The sequence below is a fragment of the Lagenorhynchus albirostris genome, chromosome 7, assembly GCF_949774975.1.
Source record: "Lagenorhynchus albirostris chromosome 7, mLagAlb1.1, whole genome shotgun sequence".
NCBI classification, from domain to species: domain Eukaryota; kingdom Metazoa; phylum Chordata; class Mammalia; order Artiodactyla; family Delphinidae; genus Lagenorhynchus; species Lagenorhynchus albirostris.
Genome location: NC_083101.1, coordinates 16,513,879 through 16,540,753, shown reverse-complemented (window position 1 = coordinate 16,540,753; position 26,875 = coordinate 16,513,879).

Below are 26,875 nucleotides of genomic sequence, written 5' to 3'. Positions count from 1 at the left end.
ATTGAAGAATCCTTGCATGTCTGGGATGAATTCCACTTGATCATGGTGTATGATCCTTTTAACGTGTTGTTGCATTCTGCTTGCTAGTATTTTGTTGAGAATTTTTGCATCTATATTCATCAGTGATACTGGTGTGTCATTTTCTTTTTTTGTAGAATCTTGGTCTGGTTTTGGTATCAGGGTGATGGTGGCCTCATAGAATGAGTTTGGGACTTTTCCTTCCTCTGCAATTTTTTGGAAGACTTTGAGAAGGATGGGTGTTAGCTCTTCTCTAAATGTTAGATAGAATTCACCTGTGAAGCCATCTGGTCCTGGACTTTTGTTTGTTGGAAGATTTTTAATCACAGTTTCAATTTCATTATTTGTGATTGGTCTGTTCATATTTTCTGTTTCTTCCTGGTTCAGTCTTGGAAGGTTATACCTTTCAAAGAATTTGTCCATTTCTTCCAGGTTGTCCATTTTATTGGCATAGAGTTGCTTGTAGTAGTCTCTTAGGATGCTTTGTAGTTCTGTGGTGTCTGTTGTTAACTTCTCTCTTTTCATTTCTAATTTTATTGATTTGAGTCCTCTCCCTCTTTTTCTTGATGAGTCTGGTGAATGGTTTATCAATTTTGTTTATCTTCTCAAAGAACCAGCTTTTAGTTTTATTGATCCTTGCTATAGTTTTCTTTGTTTCTATTTTATTTATTTCTGCTCTGATCTTTATGATTTCTTTCCTTTTGCTAACCTTGGGGTATTTTTGTTCTTCTCTCTCTAGTTCCTTTAGGTGTAACGTTAGATTGTTTTTTTTTGAGATTTTTGTTGTTTCTTGAGGTAGGCTTGTATAGCTATAAACTTCCCCCTTAGAACTGCTTTTGCTGCATCTCATAAGTTTTGGATCATCATGTTTTTTTTTTCTTTCTTTTTTTTTTTTTTTGCGGTACAAGGGCCTCTCACTGTTGTGGTCTCTCCTGTTGGGGAGCACAGGCTCCAGACGCGCAGGCTCAGTAGCCATGGCTCACGGGCCTAGCTGCTCTGTGGCACGCAGGATCTCCCTGGACTGGGGCACGAACCCGTGTCCTCTACATCGGCAGGCGGACTCTCAACCACTGCACCACCACGGAAGCCCCTGGATCGTCAAATTTTTTGATTTCCTCTTTGATTTCTCCAGTGATCTCTTAGTTATTTAGTAACGTATTGTTTAGCCTTGATGTGTTTGTGTTTTTTACATTTTTTTCCCCTGTAACTGATTTCTAATCTCAGAGTGTTGTGGTCAGAAAAGATTCTTGATATGATTTCAATTTTCTTAAATTTACTGAGGCTTGATTTGTGACACAAGATGTGATCTATCCTGGAGAATGTTCCATGTGCACTTGACAAGAAAGTGTAGTCTGCTGTTTTTGGATGGAATGTCCTATAAATATCAGTTAAATCTATCTGGTTTATTGTGTCATTTAAAACTTGTGTTTCCTTATTAATTATGTTTGGATGATCTGTCCATTGGTGTAAGTGAGGTATTAAAGTTCCCCACTATTACTGTGTTACTGTCGATTTCCTCTTTTATAGGTGTTAGCAGTTGCCTTATGTATTGAGGTGCTCCTAAGTTGGGTGCATATATATTTATAATTGTTATATCTTCTTCTTGTATTGATCCATCGATCATTATGTAGTGTCCTTCCTTGTCTCTTGTAACCTTCTCTGTTTTAAAGTCTTTTTTATCTGACATGAGTATTGCTACTCCAGCTTTCTTTTGATTTCCATTTGCATGGAACACCTTTTTCCATCCCCTCACTTTCAGTCTGGATGTGTCCCTAGGTCTGAAGTGGGTCTCTTGTAGACAGCATATAGATGGGTCTTGTTTTTGTATCCATTCAGCACGCCTGTGTCTTTTGGTTGGAGCGTTTAATCCATTCACATTTAAGGTAATTTTCGATATGCATGTTCCTATGACCATTTTCTTAATTTGTTTTTGTAGGTTCTTTTCTTCTCTTGTGTTTCCCACTTAGAGAAGTTCCTTTAGCATTTGTTGTAGAGCTGGTTTGGTGGTGCTGAATTCTCTTAGCTTTTGCTTGTCTGTAAAGCTTTTGATTTCTCCATCGAATCTGAATGAGATCCTTTCCAGGTAGAGTAATCTTGGTTGTAGGTTCTTCCCTTTCATCACTTTAAGTATAGCATGGCATTCCCTTCGGGCTTGTAGAGTTTCTGCTGAGAAATCAGCTGTTAACCTTATGGGAGTTCCCTTGTATGTTATTTGTCGTTTTTCCTTTGCTGCTTTAAATAATTTTTCTTTGTCTTTAATTTTTGCCAGTTTGATTCCTATGTGTCTCGGCATGTTTCTCCTTGGGTTTATTCTGTATGGGACTTTCTGTGCTTCCTGGACTTGGGTGGCTATTTCCTTTCCCATGTTAGGGAAGTTTTTGACTATAATCTCTTCAAATATTTTCTCTGGTCCTTTCTCTCTCTCTTCTCCTTCTGGGACCCCTATAATGCGAATGTTTTTGCGTTTAATGTTGTCCCAGAGATCTCTTAGGCTGTCTTCATTTCTTTTCATTCTTTTTTTCTTTATTCTGTTCCGTGGCAGTGAATTCCACCATTCTGTCTTCCAGGTCACTTATCTGTTCTTCTGCCTCAGTTATTCTGCTATTGAATCCTTCTAGTGTAGTTTTCATTTCAGTTATTGCATTGTTCATCTCTGTTTGTTTGTTTTTTAATTCTTCTAGATCTTTGTTAAACATTTCTTGCATCTTCTCGATCTTTGCCTCCATTCTTTTTCCAAGGTCCTGGATCATCTTCACTATCATTATTCTGAATTCTTTTTCTGGAAGGTTGCCTATTTTCACTTCATTTAGTTGTTTTTCTGGGGTTTTATCTTGTTCCTTTTCTGGTACATAGCCCTCTGCCTTTTCATCTTGTCTATCTTTCTGTGAATGTCTATAATTCTATTAGTCCTATTTTTCAGATGAGAATAGTGAAGCTAACAAAAGATAAATGACTTGGGTCAGGTCATAAAGCTGGTGAATAAACATAGATAAGACTAATCTTAGGTCAGTTTGATATACAAGTTAGGGATCTTAGCCATTGTACTTCTAAATAATGTTTATAAATGCAAAGTCTCCTTCAACCACCCACTTGTAAAGTAAAGCCTATTTCAGAATACCCTTACCTTTCCCATGTGTTCCTTTCCCATGCTATAGCTAGTACAATCCATATGTGTGTATATGAATGTATGTGTATGAGTACACAGACAAACATATCTGACAAGCCTACACATATCTGACAAGCCTATATACACAGGCAGTACACAGCAATGCCCTGTGAATTCAGGATTGGAGCATAATATATAGAACCTAGAAATGGATTCATCACAAGAGTTGTCAGATTGGGCTTCCCTGGCAGTGCAGTGGTTAAGCATCCTCCTGCCAATGCAGGGGACACGGGTTCAATCTCTGGTCCAAGAAGATCCCACATGCCATGGAGCAACTAAGCCCATGCACCAAAACTACTGAGCCTGTGCTCTGGAGGCCATGAGCCACAACTACTCAGCTTGTGTGCCACAACCACTGAAGCCCGTGTGCCTAGAGCCCGTGCTCCACCACAAGAGAAGCCACTGCAGTGAGAAGCCCGTGCACCTCAACGAAGAGTAGCCCCTGCTTGCCGCAACCAGAGAAAGCCCATGTGCAGCAACAAAGACCCAATGCAGCCAAAAGTAAATAAATAAATAAGAGGGTTAACATAAATTATATTAAAAAAAAAGACACAACTTAAAAAAAAGAGTTGTCAGACTATGAAAGGAATGTTACAAGGTTTATGGAGTTGCTTTAGATGATAATGATGATGACAATAATAATTTCAATTGAAAAGGTTCTCTACTGAGTCCTAAGCTCAGGACTTTGCACAAAATAGTTTTCCCACAAATATTTACTTATTCAATGACTAGATCTTATATCTTGAAGCACATTTAAGACTACCAATTTAAAGGCAGAAGAACTACTGAAATCATCCCTCAAAAGGATTTATGATTTCTAGAATCTTTATCTCATTTGCCCTTACTCCTAATAATCATTGTATTTCCATGGAATAAAAGGGAACTTGATGATTGGGGAGGCAAGTGGAGGGGAGTATACACTCATGAAATAGCCTTGGCCATTAGAGGGAAAGTAAATTTGAATAAGAACAATAATCAATCCTAGAAAATTTAAAAGTATTTAGGTGGTTTTTCAGGTGAGGAAAGCTAAATAAGTTAACCAAAATATCCCAAGGTATCTGATGTATATACAATTAGCCTTCAAAGTTCGAGAAGCATTTCCTTACTCAACCTCTCTCATTGCAGGGCACTGAGACCCCTGAGTAACAGCTTTTAGGATTGCAGGATGTTACAGCTGGATGCCGGATTTAGAGTTAAGCTAACTTGCCTACCCATGCATCAGATGAAAAAAAGAAAGAAAAGAAAAGAATAAATAAATTTCTTAGGGTTTTTTTCCACCAGGCAATAGAAAAATATGAGCTGTTCAATATCTACCACTGTTTCAATATCATATTTGATAAAAACGAGCCATTTTGACAGAAGCTGACCCAAGAAAATAAGCAAAAGACAACTTTATTTTTCCTCCATGGCCTATTCAAGCACAAAACATGGACATATTTTTTTCCTCTACTTCTTGTATTGAATTTGGGGCAGGTACCATATTTTTTCTTCCATTTTTTAGAAAATAAAGTAGTCTTTTTGTAATTTGTAGAAACAGTCTTGTTTCTGTGATTAAAATCTGCAGCCCAGTGCATGTATCCTAAACCTGCCAACTCTTAGCTGATTTAGAGATTCTCCCCCTGCGGGTTGATACAGTTTTTATCCCAGACACCTATAGTGGGCAAGGGGATTGTGGTCAACTAATTCTCCTTTTCCTTGCTCCATCTCTGTCCCATTTGAAGGGCTTGGTTTTTGACTCCTCTAATGTGGGCCTTGGGGAAGGAAGAGAAAAGTGAAAGCACAGTATTTGGTGGTCAGGACCATTGTAGTCTGTACCTGGCTGATACTGAAAGCTGTTTTTTTCTTTCATTGGGAGTTTCAGGACCTCTAACTGGAACCTTTTACAAAATTGACTCATCGTTGGGGGTTGAAGATAGGGAGGGTAAGTACACATACACATTAAAATTTTTCTTCAATAAATTCATTCTCCTGGTCTTTTTAATCTAGGTCTTTGTAGAAGTTGAAGTTAGAAACACTAACTGGAAAAACTAGCTTCTCAATCCTATAGCATTCCCTTTAAATGGCCTACTATCTGTCTCTGAGCACCTATCCGAATTTTTCTGATCCTTGGTATCTCAGACAAAACTGAGATAAAGAACATACATTTTTTAACAGCTCCTACTAACAGTGGTTGTGTTGTGAGTGTTTTGAAGATCTATTATAGTCTATCACGAGGCTTGTAAATGGATTTTAAGGAGGACACTTAGGTCATTGCTCTGCTTTCCAACTAAATAGTTACAAACTCGGTGCTTTTTAACTTATTAGAGCTCAGGCATCTCTCTTGAGAAAGTGATGAAAACTATATGGATCTATTGTGACCACTTAGAGGGGTGGGACAGGAAGGGTGGGAGGGAGATACAAGAGGGAGGGGATATGGGGTATATGTATACATATAGCTGATTCACTTTGTTGTACAGCAGAAACTAACACAACATTATAAAGCAATTATACTCCAGTAAAGATGTTAAAAAAAAAAAAAGACTATATGGATCTATACCCTGGGGAAGTAAACATAAGCTCTGATTTTTCAGAATATTTGCGGGGTGGGGTACATAATACAATGGCTCCACGAGGTCCATCCATAGACTCTACGCATAGACTTTGGATCAAAAAAAAAAAAAGAGAAGAAAAATCCCTGTCTTGGCTGCTCTTCTTTTCTCTCAACCTCCTCTCTCCCTTCCATACCCTTTCCTCCTATCCTCCTTCCCTAATTTCCTTCCTTCCATACATACTTCCTTCCTTTCTTAAAAAAAAATAATTAAGTCCTTTCTTAATAATTAAGCCCCCATTAGTTGGGGGCCATGCAAGGAAGACATCTGCATGAGATAGCAGTGGTGGCTGGGCAGAGACGGAGAGCCCAGATGAGAAAGGTGGCCCAGTGGGCTTGGGATTGATCCAACTTATTGATCCAACAAGTTTCTCAATGCTGGAAAAGGGAGCTACAAATATGGAAAGAGGCAAAACTGTAATAAACCCTGTGCTGTTAGACTGGAATTAGTGGAATCAGCATAAATTCATTATATTAGTTTTCTATTGTTGCTGTAACAAATTACTGCAATCTTATATTTTGTAAGTCAGAAGTTCAATATGGGTCTCACTGGGCAAAATTAAGGTATCAACAGGACTAGATTCCTTTCTGGAAGCTTTAAGGGACCATTTTTTCCCCTTCCTTTTCCAACTGCTAGAGGCCACCCACATCCCTTGGTTCATAGCCCCTTTCCTCTATCTTCAAAGCCAGCATCTGTGGGTCAAGTCTTTACACTGCATTACTCTGACCTTCTGTAGTCACATCTCCTCAGCCTCCCTTCTTCTTCTGCCTCCCTATTCCATTTTTAAGGATCCTTGTTACTACATTGGGCCCACCCAGATAATCTGGGATAACTTCTGTATCTTAACGTCAGCAATTAGCCATCTTAATTCCACCTGCAAATATAATGCGCCTTTGCCATGTAACGTAACATATTCATAGCCTCCAGGGATGTGGATATCTTTGGTGGTGGTGGTGTGCGTTTTCTCTCTACCACATTCATGATGTTCAATATACAGAGAAATAGATATAAATAGAGGTAGAGGTAAATACATACATATATTCCCTAGCTCTGTTCATTGAGAGGGTCTGGGCACAGCAATACCCAACATCTCCTAGGGTTGTATTCCCCAGAAAGCAGACTTTGAACATTTAGTAGGGAGTGCTTTGGGAAATTATACTTGTGGAAGGAAGAGAAAAGAAGCAGGACTGGGCAAAGGGAGAAATTAAGCTGGTATGCAGACCCCATGAAGGCCTCAGCTGACCCCACAGGAAATGGGATAGTAATTTAGAATATTCCTAATTTGGAGCAAGGAGCCCAAGCCTTTAATAACAAGTCATTCATTGCAGGGACACTTCTAATAGCAAACATGACCTTGGGCAAGATAGCTTTCTTCAGTTGAGGTGACAGCTAAAAGGGTTTGACAGACAAAGGCTGTTTGGGGACAGCACTCCCAGAGCAGCTAGGATCTGTGCAGTATATTACATCATCCAGCACAGTGAGTACATCTTATATTCATATCTTAGTTTCAAAATACCATCCTCCACTAAAATGAACAAAGAATCTTGGGAAAAATGGCTGATGCCAAAGCTCTGGGGAAAGAGAAGTACAAGATGAGCCTAGAACATCTTATTGTGCCAACAGTAAAGCAGAGCTCAGAGAACCATGGAAACATGTTTAAAAAAAAGGAGAATCCATCTTCAATGGGATACTTCCTACTGGCCAAATCTAAGATAATTTAAATAAATAAAAATAATAACAGATTATACTACTTTACATTAAATAGAAATCCATGACTTCATGCTGGTACAACTTAAGGGAATAAACAAATGGGAAGAAGAGAAAGCTTCTCATTACAGCAAAATGCCAAGCAATACATTTCAAACAAATGATGGAATTTTTTAAAACACTATTTCAACCATCAGAGTAATAATTAAATCAGTCAAATACAAAATAAATTGACGGTAAGACTAGTGGATGAAAGTCTGAAGATGAATGGGGATGTTTATATATATCTTAAAATATCTCCCCACAGAACACTTATTCATTTCAAAGAGAAAAAGAATAGCTCTGCAAAAGAGAAATTTGGAAAAATCGTGTTGATCGAGTGATTAACATCACCAGTAATGATTCAAATTGAAATTGTGTACCAATCGATAGAATGCAAGAAAAAGAACACATCATTCTGTAATATTTCTGCCCCCTAAAAGGCTTAACTAGAATCTAATTATCAGAAAAGATCAGACAAATCAAAATTGAGGGACATTCTATAAAACTGTTGGCTTTAATCTTCAAAAGTATCAAGGTTATGAAAGTCAAGGAGAAACTGATGAACTGTTCCAAATTGAAGGAGACTAAAGGGACATGTGGACTAAATGATCTTAGATTTAATTCTTTTGCTACAAAGAGTATCACTGGGGCAACTGATAGAAATTGAATGTGTTCAGTGGATTTGGTAGCAGGGAGTAGATAGTATCAATGCTAAATACCTAACTTGTATTGTCATACCATAACTATACAGGATAAAATCATGATTGTAGGAAAACATGCTTAAGTATTTAGGGGTAATGGGGCAACATGCCTACAACTTATTCTGAAATGATTCAGTGAGGGGAGAATAGCTCTTTGTTCCACAACTTTCTAAAGTATTTCAGAATAAAAAGTCAAAAAGAAAAATTTGTCTTAAACATTTCTAAACAGATAAAACTCAGTCATTTCTGATACCGTTTTGAAGAGGTCATTACAAATGTTAACACTTCTGTTTACAGAATGGGGAAACCAAATGGAAAATATTGATAACTTTACCCAAAGTCAAAGAGTAGTACTTGTCAGACCTGGAATTATAGCCCTAGTTGCTAATATCAGGTTGGCCAAAAAGTTTGTTTGGTTAGTGAATACGTTGTTCAATAAAACTCTTGGTGAAAATGAAAAATGTGCCTTTTTACTTAAGACCGAACGAACTTCTTGGCCAACCCAATACTTTAAGAAAGACTTCTCTTCAGACATTATCACGTTAAAAATAAGAAGAGAAAAGAAGAAAAAAAAAAAAGGGAAAAGGAAAAAAGTGAGAATAAACTATTCTCTTCCCTGTTTAACCTGATATTAAAAATGACATGTTCAGGGCTTCCCTGGTGGCGCAGTGGTTGAGAATCTGCCTGCCGATGCAGGGGACGCGGGTTCGTGCCCTGGTCTGGGAGGATCCCACATGCCGTAGAGCAACTAGGCCCGTGAGTCACAACTACTGAGCCTGCGCGTCTGGAGTCTGTGCTCCGCAACAAGAGAGGCTGCGATAGTGAGAGGCCCACGCACCGTGATGAAGAGTGGCCCCCGCTTGCCACAACTAGAGAAAGCCCTTGCACAGAAACGAAGACCCAACACAGCAAAAATAAATAATTAATAAACTCCTATCCCCAACATCTTAAAAAAAAAAAAATGACATGTTCATTTTGTGGTGGCTTTTCAGGTATGTTCAAGTACAATGATAAAGAGAAGACACTGATGAAATGTGAAAGTATTTAGTAACAGTGTTTGATTCATGCATCACCCTCATCCCCCATGCTATAGTTGGAAGGGTCATTACAGCCCATTACCAAATTACTTGCAGTTATCCCTTGTTCTTATAGTTAATACAGTGAACCTTCATTTGTATAAATGCTATTAGCATATTTCAAACCACATTCTGAACTTTTTTAGGAGTGACTGTTGCCTAGTTAAAGTATATCAACTTGGAATATTTGTTTTCCTTCCTTCCAGTTATTCCTGGGCAAAGTTTAGCTTTCAGACCTGGTAGCAGATTCAGAATGAGGAAAGTGCTATAGCAAATTTATACTCATATAAGAATACGAGCTGCTAAACTGTGAATTTTTAAATTTGTTTTAAAAATTGATTTATTTTACTTATTTTTATTTTTGGCTGCATTGGGTCTTTGTTGCTTTGCGCGGGTTTTCTCTAGTTCTGCGAGTAGGGGCTACTCTTCGTTGTGGTATGCGGGCTTCTTGTTGCAGTGGCTTCTCTTGTTGCGGAGCACGAGCTCTAGGTGTGCGGGCTTCAGCAGTTGTGGCACGAGTGCTCAGTAGTTGTGGCTTGCGGGCTATAGAGTGCAGGCTCAGTAGCTGTGGCGCACGGGCTTAGGTGCTCTGAGGCATGTGGGATCTTCCCGAACCAGGGCTCGAACCTGTGTCCCCTGCATTGGCAGGCGAATTCTTAACCACTGCACCACCAGGGAAGCCATAAACTGTGAGGTTTTTTGAGGCTAGAAAGTTACTTTTATTTATCTCTGTATTCACAGAACCCAGCATAGCACTTGGCAGAATTTGGTCCATTGCCTGCCATCTTCACCTGAAAATCTCACTGACATCACAAACTGTATATGTCTAATATTAACTCATTACTTTTATGATTCCAAAACCTTCTCTTCTTTGTAAGGGCACCAAATCAACCCACATATTCAAGCCCAAATCCTGGAAGTCATCCTCAAAGTATCTGTCTCTCTCTCTCACCAACCACCTGCTGCCATATCCTATCAATCCAAACTCCTGGATATCTCTCACATCCATCCATATACCCATATACCAGCTTAGTCTGTGCTACCATCATTTTACATGTGAACAACTTTAATAATATCCCAACCAGTTTCCCTACATATGTATTTGTTTTCTTCAATCCCTTCTTCATAAAACAGTTATCCTTTGTAACACAAATCTGCTCTAGTTGATCCATAGCTTAAAGTCCCTTCAATTTCTTTTCAATATCTATCAAAAAAAATGAACTTTTAACCGTGTCCTGTGTAATACGGTCCCAGCCTATTCCTCCAACTTATATTATACTTCTCACTTCCTTATTCTTATCACTTTGGCCACACTTTGTTACCCTGTTGAGGTCTAATTGTATGGTGTTCCTGCTTCCTGCAATGTTCTTACCCATACTTCCTATACTTTAATTCACTAACATGAGTCCTACTTATCCATCAAATCTCAGATTATCAATTACTTACCTTTCCCCAGCTACCTCAGGTCAGTTCCCCTATTTTATTCTTATTGCAAATTTTATTCACAAATAACACACTGTAATTATTCTTGTCAGGTTTTCCAATAGCCTCCATATTGCCAAATGCAATGGTAATTTCTCAGTTTTTGTCTTGCTCTATTCCCTGGACATAGTTGATTACTCGTTCTTCTTGATATATTTTCTCCCTTTGGAGTCTTTCTCTTGGTTTTCCACCTGTCTCACTGGTCATTTTTAAAGTCTCCTCTTTGTCCTGATCAATAAATATTGGAATTCCTCAGGACTCAGTCCGTAAGACTTTTTCTCTGATCTATTTACCTAACTCTGTAGCATGTGTTTCTATGATCCTATAGTTTTAAAAGCTTTCTTTAATAAATCTTTCCCTATCTAAATTATAATGTATATAAAGTGACAGAGATGTTCAATTTTATCCTTTTCTATATGAATAACCATTTTATTCTGCTTAGTTGGAAGTAGTCTCTCCTTTCTCCACTTGTCTGACACACTATTCATAAGCTGAAGTTCTGTATATTTGTATGCTGTACATTTGCAAGTCTTAAGAAGAGACAAGAGATGCACACAATGTTAACTTTTGGGGCAGAGTAAAGTCATGCACTAATAAAATATGGCCCAGTGAAAGCCCTGAATTCTGATCAATCATATTGACATTTTTTTTTCTTCTCGTTGGAGAGGTGCTGACTATTAGAGAGTTGGAGGCAATAAACATGAGAAGAGGGGCAATGAGGCACCCTCTTCACGGCAGTAATAGTTCATAACCAACAACCTTAGTACATCTATACACACACTTCATTCCCAACCTCTTCTTTCTGTTAAGCTGAGACCATCTTATCTAACACTTTTTGTATTGGTAGTGGGTCTAAGCTATTACCAGCAAAGAAGGAAAAAAAAGGAAATGTGTGATGGAGATGGGAAAGAAAAGAAAAAAAAGAAATATAAAAAGTCTTGACCATTTACAGGACTATTTGAGAGGATGTTTTCCTTCCTTGGTTCCCAGATTGCAGGGGCTTTGCAAGGGCTTTCCCATGATACGAACTCTTCTTGCTCATATGGTTCTCTTTCTGATTCAAATGTATTACCCTGGTTTCCCCATCCCCTATAGTGCAACCTAATAAATTAGTTCATGTTCATATGTTAGTAGCTACAGTTGCCAACCTCAAAGTGAACAGTGGGCAGGCCCTGGACTAGGGTCGGAAGACCTGAGTTTATGTTCCAACTTAAGCCCACAGTTGGGACTGTGCTACACAAGTCATCCGATCTCTCTGAGACTTAGTTTTCTCCTTCCTAAAATGGGAATACTACTCTTAGCTATTTCTGTGAACATTAAATGAAATAACAACCGATGTTAAATGGCTCTGCACTCCACAAGAGACTTTTAAAAGTTCTAAACCCTAGTTACAAATAAAAAACATATAGGGAGATTTAAAAATATACAATTTTGAGCTTCACCGCAGATATTCTTCACAGATAGTATGTGGGAATCTGTATTTTTATAACAAGTCTCCCAGGTAAGCGAGGTGTGTCCGGTCTGTAAAATTTGTTGTTTTAAAAAGTGTGCTATAAAGGCTTGAGAAATGAGGGTACTTGAGGGTAACAGCATGAAAGTTTGTTTCTCCGTCAGCTGGCAACTTTATAAGAGATTTTTGAGTTGGGGACAGCCTGTTTCGTATCTCAGAAGAGGTGACACTCCAAGGCCTGCTGTCATTTCACGGGATCATTCTGGAGGTGCTGGAGGCTGATCTTGGGACCAAGGCTGAAAGCATCAGCTTGTCCTGAGCATAGAGCAGAGCCACAGGATTGATGTTATCTTTTATAGTGTTCCCAGGTTTGAGACAAGCTGTAAGACTTTTAATGGGCTTAAAAGCTTGGCTCTGATAAAGTACCACTTAACACAAATTAACAGGATAGACAAATGATCTCAGAGAAACAGCCTCTTCACTTGGCTTTTGATAGACTCAGAAGTTGAGAAACATGAACAGGGAACATGAAGGGGGAGAGGTCAGCTGAGATAAACCTCTAATCCAGTTGTTCCTGTTTTAGCTTGTCTCTCTGATAATAGTTCACAGTCATTCACTCAACAAACACTCACTGTGACTCTAATCTAATCAAGGCATGCTTTTAGCCATGGAGGGCTTATTCTTTGTCCTCAAATTGCTTATAAGCTAGTCAGAGAGGGGAAGCACGGGCATATATGTTTTTAACCTACCTTAAGAAGTGATAAGTATTCTGAAATAGCTAGAAGATCACACCAGTTTGGATGGGTGGAAATCAGGGAAGTTTAGCCAGAAAGTAGGAATTTGAGCTCTTTGAAGTAAGTTTTATAGTAAGTTTTATAATACTCCCAAATCTGTCTCAAGTAAAAAGTAAGGATTTTAAAATGCAGAGTTACAGAAATATGCTCCCCAAGGCAGGCAGGGAGAAAAGAAAAGTTACTGAAGCTTCTCTTGGGTAAGAGGAGATAGGGGTGGTGGCTGGGGGATGGAAGAATCTGAAGAAGACTCAGGAAGAGTTTTAAAGGAAGAAAGGAATGGAATTTAGTCTGGACTCAGAGATGGGAGTAAGATAAAAGCCAAAGGAATTTATTTATTTTTGGTAGAGCAGACAAGGGGAGGAGAATTAGAGATGGAGTAGATATGTTGATATCACTATAATTTTTCATAGGATAGAGGTCATGGTTTGCAAAAAAAAAGTCTTTTATTCAGTAATATATCTAGATAAGTAATTCTGCCACGCCTTGGCTTATCTTCCTGATCAGAAATCTTTTTTTAGAAAACAGGAAATATATGATTTTAACAAATGTGTCCCTTGGTGGAAAGCCTCCTGCTACTTCCCTTACTACCATGGTAGGCTAAATAGGAACAATTTTTCTCTCTTCAACAAGCTTAAAATAACTTCTTCTAAATGGCCCAGGGTAGGAACCTGAGTCAATGAGAAGATGTGGCAACATCAGTGGTGGCCTGGTCACGGAGGTGGGAGGAGTATTTCTCCAGCATGGTGATGAGGCTAGGGAGGATGAAGACAGTGGTAGATTGTGGTGCCTGTGTTAGGGAAGCCAATTAGTTTCAGAGCTGCACTGGCAGAAGGGGAAATTGAAAAAGATACCACAGAAGTTACACAGAGTGAGGGAGGCCACTGGATGATTTAAGAGTTGTAGACTGGGACAGTTTGGATGGACTTTAGAGGTCACCTAGTCCAACTCCCATAGTTTCTGAGGACTCTCAGCACCAGAGGTTATTAAAGTCAAATTAATTAAAGTCAAAGAGCCAGTTAACCATACCTAAACTAGGACCCAGAGCTACACTCTGTCAGTCCAGCATTCTTCCTACTCTGGGTTCCATGAGAAGAATAAGGTAGAGAAAAATAGGACCTTTTCTGGAGACTTAGACTGACAGGGCCAGCTTCACAAGCATGTCACCTGTGCAGGTGCACAGGATCCCACACTCGGAAGGTCCCATGCTTGGTTTAATGATCCATTGTTGATGTCTTGAAATTCTTAGTAATTTTGAAACAAGGTGCCTCACATTTTTGTACCCTGCAAATTAAGTCAATTGTTTGACCTACCAATTTGACTCGATGGGACCCGGAATGTTGAGCTCGGATAAGACAGTCCCGGTATGTTGCTGGCCATGAATGCATGTACTTGCCCCTGCAGGTTAGGAATGTGGGGAGGCAGCAAGGCTGAGGCTCAATCATAACTTAGAAAAGACTTGTCCACATCTTCTTTATCCATTCATCTGTTTATGGACTATACAATGGATATGACTCAGCCATAAAAAAATGAAATATTGCCATTTGCAGCAACACAGATAGACCTACAGATTATCATACTAAGTGAAGTAAGTCAGACAGAGAAAGACAAATACTATGTGATATCACTTATATGTGGAATCTAAAAATAATACAAATGCATTTATTTACAAAACAGAAACAGATTTATAGACATAGAAAACAAACCATGGTTTTCAAAGGGGAAAGGGAGGGGAGGAAGGATAAATTAGGAGTATGGGATTAACATATACACATTACTATATATAAAATAGATAGCAACAAGGATTTACTATTTAGCACAGGGAACTATATTCAATATCTTCTAATAACGTATAATGGGAAATAATCTGATATATATATATATATATATATATATATATATATATAACTGAATCACTTTGCTGCACACCTGAAATGAAAACGAAATGAAATGAAAATATAGTGTAAATCAACTATATTTCCATTAAAAAAAAAAAAGAAAGGAAAGCCTTGTGTAATTTTCCAAGGTCTGGAACAAATATTCATGGCTAACCATTGCTCAGAAAAAGCTTTGGGCTAGGACACCAAAATACCTGTGCTAATTGAGATTCTGCTAAGTGGTTTTATACAAAGTAATTTAACCTTCTGAGCCTGAGTTTGCTTTTCTTTGTTTGTTTTTGTTGGTTTATAAAAGGGAAAATTAAGAAAAAATAGTCACTGGTTGCAATGAGAATAAAAAGAAGTCAGTAATATTGTAGCTACAGCATTTGACATAATATTGTCACTGAAGGCAGCTGACTGCTAACATCTCTGTGGCATTATGAAGCTTGGCAGGTAATATAGTCATTAAGGGTCCAAAATTTGGTGTCAAAGAAACACAAATTTAAATCCAGTCTCTGTCATCTGATAGCTGTGACCTTGGGTTAATGACACAAGCAGTACAGTTTCATTTAGTTGATTCATCTGTAAAATGGGAACACAACCTACTACCCACCAAGGTTATTTTAGGAATTAAAGTGAGATAGTTTATGTCAAGTTCTTGGCATGGTTCTAACACATAATAGGACCCTAATAAATGATAGTCATATTACTACTAATAAATCAATGTGTTTGATCTTGATTCATCTCCTAAGTTTTGGAATTCATAACCCTTTCTTCCAGGAGTCTTATTCCTGGGCTCTGAAATATTTCTCAGACATTCTAGAAAATTTGGTAACTATTTAGAGTGGAGGGTAGGGAGGGGAAGGAAGCATTTGTTTCTACCAAGTGGGAGCCATTCTCTTTTCAGATCCAGGATTTTGCCCAGCAAGACCTGCTCTGCCTATTCACAGCACCCAACAGCTTGTTCTGTCATGCCCAAAAGATGAATGATTACACAGGCCCTCGGCACTCCACTCACAAGCTGTCCATTCCTATAGCAAAACCTGCTTGGGACTGTGGCAGGAGGTACAGGGGCATGTTTAGGATTGGGGGGAGGCTGGGATGGAAACAGATGGTGGTTTGGCAGAGTGATTAAAACACTAGATATCTGTTTTAATGAACTGGCCACCCAGCAGATAAAATGCTGCAGTAGTGAGTCCCAGTCTTCTCAGGCCGTAATTACAGTCTTATTTACAGAGTGTGTTTGCTGCTGGTCAAACCATGCATTTTCCACTGTCCCCTTGAATGTCATGGGGTGTAGAATTATAATGGAGAGAGAGACATTTAGAAAAGCAAGAAGAAACAGATCAGTTGGTTCCTTCCAAAGGTTGTACCAATCTGGAAGATCCACCGAGCAGTCAAATTTTCTGTATGACCTTTGTTGAGTCACTTGACCTTTCTGGGCTTCCTTTCCTCTGTTAGGAAAATGCAGCTGGCAATCCCATCTCCTAGCTACCTCATGGTTAAGTACAGATGAAGAGGGACTTCCCTGGTGGTGCAGTGGTTAAGAATCTGCCTGCCAATGCAGGGTACACGGGTTCGATCCCTGGTCCGGGAAGACCCCACATGCCGCAGAGCAACTAAGCCCGTGTGCCACAACTACTAAGCCTGTGCTCTAGAGCCCAGGAGCCAAAACTACTGAGGCCCACATGCCACAACTACTGAAGACCGCGTGCCTAGAGCCCGTGTTCCGCAACAAGAGAAGTCACCGCAATGAGAAGCACGCATACCGCAACAAAGAGCAACCCCCACTCTCAGCAACTAGAGAAAGCCCGCGTGCAGCAACAAAGACCCAACACAGCCATAAATAAACAAATAAATATTAAAAAAAAAAAAGATGAAGAGATGAGGTTCAGGTCATAAGTCACTTTGGAAGAAAGATAATATGGTAACCATTAAACTGTGTTGTAAAGTGACCAGCAGGGAACCAAAACAATCTGATACACAACTGTTGACCTTCAGGTTGAGAATGATTTTTATGCATTTGGAAGCTAATATTTCCACCTGCAAATTAGGACTATTATGTGTAATAATGACTTAATGTCCTCCACTTAGCAGGAGGACAAGAAAAAACCCGCTGACATTTCCCTGCCTGCAAAAGCTAATTTGGAGTTGTATATTAATTAACTGTATTGATGCAGAACAAACCAATTGGAATTAAGAATCCCAGGTTAATGACAGTCTTTCCAGTTTCGTGGCTGAGGTAATTCTCCCTGGATTTGTATATTTCTATTTTTTTTCTTTCTTTTTTAGGCACACTAGCCTTAGAATGATAAAATTGTCATTAAACACAATTTCTCATATCTCCAACATTTCCTTTATGAATCTCAACTTCTTTATCTGTAAAATGGGAATTACTGAACACATTAAAAGATTACTGGGGATCAAGTATAATAGGTGTGAAAATACTTGGTAAATTATAAAACATTATAACCATACTAGTCATTCATTTTATTATTACAATTATTATCAGGTTTCCTTTTTGTGAATTTTAAATGAGATTGAGTGAAAGCAAAGTATTAAATAACTATGTTAATATTTGAAGGTACTTTTTTTTTAACATCTTTATTGGAGTATAATTGCTTTACAATGGTGTGTTAGTTTCTGCTTTACAACAAAGTGAATCAGCTATACATATACATATGTCCCCATATCTCCTCTCTCTTGCGTCTCCCTTCCTCCCACCCTCCCTATCCCACCCCTCTAGGTGGTCACAAAGCACGGAGCTAATCTCCCTGTGCTATGTGGCTGCTTCTCACTAGCTATCTATTTTACATTTGGTAGTGTATATATGTCCATGCCTCTCTCTCGCTTTGTCACAGCTTACCCTTCCCCCTCCCCGTGCCCTCAAGTCCATTCTCTACATCTGCATCTTTATTCCTGTCTTGCCCCTAGGTTCTTCAGAACCATTTTTATTTTATTTTTTTAGATTCCATATATATGTGTTAACATATGGCATTTGTTTTTCTCTTTCTGACTTATTTCACTCTGTATGACAGACTCTAGGTCCATCAACCTCACTGCAAATGACTCAATTTTGTTTCTTTTTATGGCTGAGTAATATCTGAAGGTACTTTTAAAACATTACTTGATAAAAAGCCAAAGAAAATGCCACAAATATTACGTGATAAATGTATAAATTAATCTTCTAAACTGTGGTACACTGGTAAGTCTTGATCTATCTTGAGGGTATTACAATCAGTGTCTTAATAATAATAACTAAGGTACAAGAGTTTGCAATGACTTGCTTTTTATGATCACTTAGATTGAAGTTTACACATTATACTGCCACTCACTTGAATTCCAGTATGCTCTCTTGAGTGGGTGTGGGAAAGAAGTGGATTTATAGCTAACTGGGTGGCAATTTCACACAACCTTGAGTAAGGCCCCAAGGATGTGTTTCATGTTAACATTGAGAACTCATGATCTAGTCAGTTAAGTGACTTACATAACTTTGAAGATTATTATTTTCAATTAAAACACTATAAAAATTCTAATGGGTCTATTAGGCTGATAGGCAGGCTTTTTCTGAGAATAATTTTGATGTAGTCTTCTGCATAACAATCGCTTGAGAACAAAGGTAACTTCTAGCTCATAAATCATAATGGCCCTAAGTCACAACTGATATTTAGGATGCTTTCTTAGCAGCTCAATATTTAGACATATCAGCTTCACAAAATTTAAGTAAAAAACAACAGTAACAACCACTAAACTTAAGTCAAATGACTGAAAATTGCTCCTCAGGTTCATTGCTTTGTAGTTGCATGACCTGAAGTTACTTATTCAATATTTCTGAGCCTTTGTATTCTCAGTTATAAAAGGTAAATGATATAAAACAATGAGCAGGATTTTGGCACAAATTAAATATTAGAATATGGGACATTACAAACTGTAACAAAGTACTGCTGTCATTACCGATAACATCATTATGTTTTCCAGTGATATGTTTTCAGTGAATTGGGTGTAACTAGGGGAGGCATTGTTAGGGGATACTGTGGGGAAAATGGCTTTGATATTTACCAGGGAGGGTGGTGATTTAGAGTGAGGATATACTATCTAGTGCTGGCTCTTCGGAGGTGGAATTCAAAGTGTGTTTGTAGAAATTTCTTATTTTAGGTGACCCTCGTTTTTCCTCAAGGTACAATTGTTCTCATAGGTTCAATTAAGCAATAAATCTTCTAGTCACTCCTGGAAGAGAAGTGAGATGGATAAGAGAAATTCAAGTCTCCTGACCTGTAGCTGTTGTTGTTGTTTAGGATGTTCTCTTGTCTCTTTCTAAGCTCCAAGAAGAGGGGATTTGGTTTAACTAGTGGTGGCTCAGTGGTTGTAAATAATCTGCCTGGGTCCTAAGAATTTTTTTCAGATAATCACTCCCTCCTCTGTGATATATTTCTAATACATTCTTATTTATAATATATATTATAATTGCCTATTAACATGACTGTCTTCTCTATTAGACTATAAGCTCCCAGAGGCATGAGCCATAATTTAATTATCTCTTTTTTTTCAGTGCTTACAATAACATTTGTAGTATAGTGGATACCCAAATCTTATTTGCTGAATGTGAATTTATAAGATTGAGCATTTGCTAGCTGTCACTCAAAGATCACTGGTATTTTGAGACAGAGACAAATAAGAGAAATGAATGGAATAATTCAAACATTTAATATCGGTTGCAATATCTCCTGATATACTTAAATTGAAAACAGAATTAGCTTGCTCTAGCTACAGATTTCAAAATGAATTAAAATTATTTTCCACTTTTTCAGGAAGAGGAACATAATCTTGTAAGCTGCGTGTTCAAAGCACTGTTCACTAAATATGTCAGAGAAAGCCATGAGATGAGAGTAGTAGGTATATTAGAATTTACCAGCATCTGTTATCAAGTCAGATGTAATGGGGAAAATATTTTTTAAGAGGGCTCCCCAGGTTAAGTTTATCTGTGAAATACTAAATATAGTGTATCAACTTCTTAGAGAATCACAGTCCATGTTAAAGACCCAGTGAAGTCTTGCATTTCCTAAGCATTTTTTACTGTTAAATCAATTTTTTCAAAAAATAAAACAAGGAGATTTACAAACCAAATTTAATAATGAGAAAAATCAAGGCAACCATGAGTAAGTAACATGTCCATTGTTACTCACGCTATTGAGACACAGGGGTAACATAATGTGTGTGTGCGCACGCACACACGCACGCCCTATGTTACGGAAGCTGTGACTCCTGGATTTAAAAAAAACTCAGAGGATTTATGGTCTCTTTGTATAACAGTAAGACTGAAGAAGAGAAACATGTCAATAGGTCTAGGGTGATGTTCCTGAAAGTTGTAAAAATAAGTTTTGAAAATGCAGCATGAGGTCACTACATCTTCTTAGAGATATAAGGCAAAATCCTCTAGAGTGCCAATTCTAAGACCATCTTCACTCTACCTGCAGGACCTATTACAGTGTTTGATGTGTAAGAGCAACTCAAGAAACATGTGTGGAATGAATGAAAACATACATTTAGGGCCATTGCATTCTGTGGTCATAAAGCTGCCCACTTATCCACCAGACCAAAACTTAATTATCTTCCAAGGTCCAGATCCAAAATCTTATTTCCTCTTCTAGTACCAGGGGAGGAAACAATAAGTATCTTTTGTATGATGAAAAGAATAATAAAAATGGTTGTGGAGACTATGCATTGAGCCACCAACATGTGCCAGCCTTTCTAAATAAAGTCCCTCTAATTCTTACAACATATAGAAAACAGACCGTGTTCTTCCTGTTCCCCATTTGGGGAAATAGGATCCCACAAAGGTAAATAATATGTCCAAGTTTACAGAGCTAAACATTCATAGATCCAGGATGGGAAAATGGTTTCTCTGCTTCCAGACTCTGCTTCTCTAACTATGCCATGCTGTTTCCCACACTTTAAAAAAGCAATGTAATACACTATTTAAAATAGGCATTATTTGCATTATTGAGCAGCTGTATGTCTCTCTAAATTGACTTGTCTTCCATACTGCATGGAAATATTATCTAATCCATATTAATTATAAATAATAACCCTGTGTTTTAAATACTGGCTAGCTGATGAGTAGTGCTGAGATAATTTTTCAGTAAGTGATGATGGTTAAAACTTTTGACAGGCAATCATATCTGAGCAAAAAGCCCAATATTAAAACTCTGGTATTTAAAGTCTTGAAGGGACCTTAAAAATATTTGGTCCAGTGTTTTTTAATGAGAGTGCTGTTTGAGTTTTGGGAAGAGTGGTCTTTGCTGTGTAGGCCTGAAAAGGGCTCAATATTTAGCATTCTTGCCTTTTCCCCTGCTCAAGGCCAGTAGCACTTCTGTCATTATGACAACCAAAAATGATACTTCACATGAAAATAAGTCTCCCATGCATTTAAAATGCCCCTTTCTGATTGTCCAAGTCCATCCTGTGTGGAGCCTGTGAGTACAGAGATTATTGGTGATCTATGCAAGATCACACAGTAGTTAAGGAACATAGTCAGGACTGTTCCATGTAATAAAAACATCTACTATTTACTGAGGACCTGTGTGCCAGGCCCTGTACTAAGGAGTTTATGTTATCATCTTCTTTGTTCCTCGTAACAACACAATAAGCACGTATTGTGCTTACAAGTAAAACAAACACAGAAGCACCACATTGTTATTTAAAGCTTGGGCCCTGGAGTTAGGTGGTCCAGTACTGTCTCTACCACTTACTAGCTGTGTAAACTTCAGTTAGTTGATTTCTCGGTGTAGCATTTTCTCTGCAAAATGAGGATAACCTCCTAGAGTTGTTAGGAGGATTAAGTTAGTCAAGCATGGAAAACACTTAGACTAAAATCTAGTTCAAAGTCCTGGGCAGTTCATCTGGCCTCTGATAACCACAGTATTGTTTTCCCAGCACTGTACTGGAAGACACTGGAAATAGAAAAGCAGCAGAAGAAAAATCTCTAATGTTGAGTTTACATTCTGTTGGAAAAACAGTAAGAAAATAGTTTTTAACTAAAACTATGTAAGAGCTCACCTGATGAGACAGGTGATTTGAATCAGCTGTGCTGAGATGACAGCTGTCAATAGTGGCTAGGGAGATCAGAAAAGGCTCTTTTAAAAAAGAGCCAGAATCTTACCTATGCCTGGAAACATGGGCAAGTGGTATATTAATGAAAAAAGGGAAGAAGATATTGGGTAAATAACAAGAGCAAAGGTATTTAAAATCAGTGCCTGGCTAGACAGGTGTGTGTGTGATGGAGTGGCAGGTGGGAAACAGGTAATATTCATAGCAAAGGGCAACATGTAATTGGATAATGGAACACTAGCTACTATTAGAATGTAGCTACAAATGTAGCTACAAATTACAAAATTGCGGCTGACTCCAGGGAATTTCATTTGCCTCCTTGGAGGAAAGAACTTATCTGTTCACGGCCCTTTAACCATAATCCCAAGAATAGTAAGTGAAGAGTGAAACTAATCCTGCAATACTGAAGAGGCACTAATTGTTTTAGTCGTCGTGGCTGGTAATTTGGGGGTTAGTTAAAAGGGTTAGATTCCTTTGCCTAAGAAAAAAAGGAAATAAGAGAGCAATGTTGGGCAGAGATGTGATGTTAAGACCTGAAAAATTTAAGCGGTGACAAAAAAAACCCAAAAGAACTTGGGTGAATTGGCCCAGAAGAAAATATAGCTTGGGGTAAAGAAGGTAGAGAGTGGGAAGAGGAGGGGGGTGATGAAAACTAGTGTTCAGCATATATTTCTTTGTGCACGATGCATATCACTGTCTATGGAGGTATGGAGGGTGTAGAATGATGTGGATGTGGTCTCTATTCTTAGGAAGTTTACGTTTTTATAGAGCCTGTATAAAGGATGGAAGTAAGTCACTTGACTAAGAGGGAAGAAGTGGTAAGTGCTCTGGTAGCTTGGTAGAGGGAGAAACTGCACCCAGCTGGAGGGAGCAGGACGGCTCATCTGTGCACTGAGGACACAGAACAGCACTGGATAGGAATATACAGAATATGCATTCACATGCTGGTTCTGCCCTTCTGCAGCTCCTCTAGCAGATATTAGGCAGTGTTTCCCTTCTCTACAGTTTTTTTTTGGTTTTATGTATTTGTGTGTGTGTGTGTGTGTGTGTGTGTGTGTGTGTGTGTGGTGTTTTTTTTTGTTTGTTTGTTTTTTGCGGTACGCGGGCCTCTCACTGTTGTGGCCTCTCCCGTTGCGGAGCACAGGCTCCGGACGCGCAGGCTCAGCGGCCATGGCTCACGGGCCCAGCCGCTCCGCGGCATGTGGGATCTTCCCGGACGGAGGCACGAACCTGTGTCCCCTGCATCGGCAGGCAGACTCTCAACCACTGCGCCACCAGGGAAGACCCTGTTTTGTTTTAATCTCTGGTTACACACTACATTGCTCAGCGAGCCTTTAAAAAGTACACTGAGGGCTTCCCTGGTGGCACAGTGGTTGAGAGTCTGCCTGCCGATGCAGGGGACACAGGTTCGTGCCTCCGTCCGGGAAGATCCCACATGCCGCGGAGCGGCTGGGCCCGTGAGCCATGGCCGCTGAGCCTGCGCGTCCGGAGCCTGTGCTCCGCAACGGGAGAGGCCACAACAGTGAGAGGCCCGCGTACCGCAAAAAACAAACAAACAAAAAAAGTACACTGAAACTTCTCCCAGAACATTTAAATGAAAATTGATGTAAGATGGACTTGGGCACAGGGCACATGTATAAAAACCTCCCAAGTGGGCTTCTTTAGTTTGCAAAGGGGCCGCAAACCTTCTGTTTCACTTCTCATTTCTCAATTGCACCATTCTGTTCATTCCATCTTCTCATTTCCAGATTACCTTCTCCTGTTGCAGGTGAAGAGACTGACATTTAGATAGTGAATAGAGCTTTCCAAAGGCAGGTAAGTCACATAACCAGAGGAACAGAGTCTGAATGGTGACCTTGCTTCTGCTCATTAATTCTGTGCCTTCCTTCTCTGTCACTTGGCCAGTCTTCCTCCCAGATAGATTCTGAGATTGTTACCAAGGGGAAGAGCTTGGTTAAAGGTCTAGAGAGTTTATGAAAATAAAATATGTAATTGTCAGCTCTCTAGAATTGGAGTTTGCATCAGCGATAGCCACATAGGGTTAGCAAATTGAAATCCAGGTAGCAGTGTGATCTTCTCATTCACCCCCTCTCAGATGTTTCACCCGTTTGAAGAGGCACTCTAAATCAGGCATGCAGAAATGTCTTGCTGATCCCTTGGTTGAACAGTAGAGGGAGACAAACCTCAGAGATTGCCCTAATTGGCTTTTTGACCACCAAGTTCTGCTTTTTGTGTTCTCTGAAATATTGTTTTTATGAAAAATATCTATAAATGACCCTCACCTCGGAGTTACAAGAATGTTAGATTAAAAGTGCTGCAGGAAGATTTGGGTGAGTGATCTCAGAGTAACAAACTCGGGAAGGGAGGAGGAAAAAGGAGACTTGGACTCAGCAGGGATCAATCACCAAGAGTGACTGTGTGAAGGTGTATGTGTACCTACGCAGAGGGGAGAGGAGGATGTGAATAACGGAAATGAACTGGGATTTGGCAAATATGTTGTAACATCTGACCTCGTGTTTTGGGGCTAAGAGAACAATCCTTAATGGCCACTCAGAGTCATTCTGGTTTTTCTTTCCCTTCTAGCTTTTCTCAATGAAACTTCTTATAAAGTATGCACTAAATACAGTGTTATGAGTTTCAAGAGGGCAGGGCTGTGTCTGATAGGTCCAATCCTGTGTGATAAGGATCTAGCACAGTGATTGATCCACAATAAATACTCACCATATATTTGATTCTGTTGAACCCATGTGTAAACACTTACTTACTGAACAGCCCAGGCAGCCTCTCCCTAACAGTCTTCTCTTAAACCACCTTAATATTTATATATCGCATCCTCATAGATAAGCAAATTATGTATTTGCCTGTGTGGTAGCAGAACCTAGAACAGTCTGCTTAACAGCACATGGCGCTAGGTTCTCCTATGGTGCTTTTTTTTTTTAACATCTTTATTGGAGTATAATTGCTTTACCATGGTGTGTTAGTTTCTGCTTTATAACAAAGTGAATCAGTTATACATACACATGTTCCCATATCTCTTCCCTCTTGTGTCTCCCTCCCTCCCACTCTCCCTATCCCACCCCTCTAGGTATGGTGCTTTTTTTCTTCTTAGTACTTGTTTGATGCTGATCTCTGCTCAGTGTGCCTCTCATCCTCTATGATCCTGCAGACTGTGTTTTGTCTAAAGAAATCACCTTTATTCTAGGCAAAAATGGCTCCTAGATATATTGTCAGTGTTTCAGCCAGCTCATGTTAATTTTCACAGCCTCTAAACAACTGGCAAAATAACTGCTGATGTAGCAGCTGCTGTAATGCTTCCAGGCAATTCAGGTATTTTTGCATGTTATTTGTGCATTGATGCTGTTGTTTCAAGCTATAAACAGCATGCAATTCACTCATTCATTCATTCATTCACCAATCATTGATTGCAGGGTACACCTTGATATTTAAATTTACTTTTCTGTTACTAAAAATATTGCATTTAGAAACATTAATTATAAAATATAAAATAGTCACTAATAAAAAAACCTTCACTGAATAACCAGAGGAAGCCTTTGTAGCAGACCAGCCATATAGGTATTGCTTGTTTATTGATTTGTTTCTGTTTTATTTTGCTTTGCTTTACCCAGGAGAGAGCTGTGACAGAAAGTCAACATGCTCACGTTTAGGACAATAAATTCATTTTGAGTTCATGAAAGCAGTGTTCTCCTATCCTCCCCACAAATAAAACCTTAGAAAGGTGTGTACAGCCCCTGGAAGGATGTGTGTGGATCTGCATTATCTGAGAAAGGGGATGAAATAGTACTGTTTAGATTGCAAAGGTTGGAAAGGTGATATAGCTCAAGTCTTGGTGGATACCCTAGAAAAAGGAGACAATAATTCTTATTCTGCAAGGGACAAAAACTTATAGTTATTTAAAAGGCCAGCTTTCCAAGGCATGGTGGTATATGGTAATAAAAGCAGCAAATACCCAGTACAAATTTAAGAACTCTAGTAAGGAGTACCTATGTCTGGTTTTAGCATTAAAAAAGTAGAATGAGCCTTCCTTGAAGAACCAGGGAATTGGATAAGCAGTTGACTGACGGCATTTGTGGGGCTGAATCTCTTATTCTCATAAGACTGTGTGTGGCAGTGACGGTAAACGGTAGTAGCTGACTTCTGTTAAGGAACCTGGACTCTCTTTTGAACTGCAAGGCCTCCAACTTTCTTCCACAATTCTGGGGAAGTGAGAAGCTCTGAATGGAAAATATTGGTGGGACTTACTGCTAATCTGTCAGTGGGGGCCTGACTCTGTTTTATTTGAAAATTAAAAGACTGATTTGTACACACTGGAATCCTGAGTCTGTAGAAGAACTCATATTGGATACAGGCAATTTTATAAGCAGTTTAGGCAAATTTAAACTTGTATTAATGAGGGTGAGATCGTATTTGTCTCTCAGCGTTCTTGGAGTTGTTATAATCTTATTGTTCCTCAAGTGTTACTAATTGTGTCACCATTTTATCTGTAAATCCTCATCTTACTTCACTTCTCACTCCTTTTTTTTTTTTTGTAAATTTATTTATTTATCTTTGGCTGCTCTCTCTAGTTTTGGACAGCGGCGGCTACTCTTTGTTGCGGTGCGCGGGCTTCTCATTGCGGTGGCTTCTCTTGGTGTGGAGCATGGGCTCTAGGCACTTGGGCTTCAGTAGTTGTGGCTCACGGGCTCTAGAGCGCAGGCTCAGTAGTTGTGGCACACAGGCTTAGTTGCTCTGCAGCATGTTGGATCTTCCCAGACCAGGGCTTGAACCCATGTCCCCTGCATTGGCAGGTGGATTCTTAACCACTGCACCACCAGAGAAGTCCCCCATGTTTGTTTTTGACGATGGCATT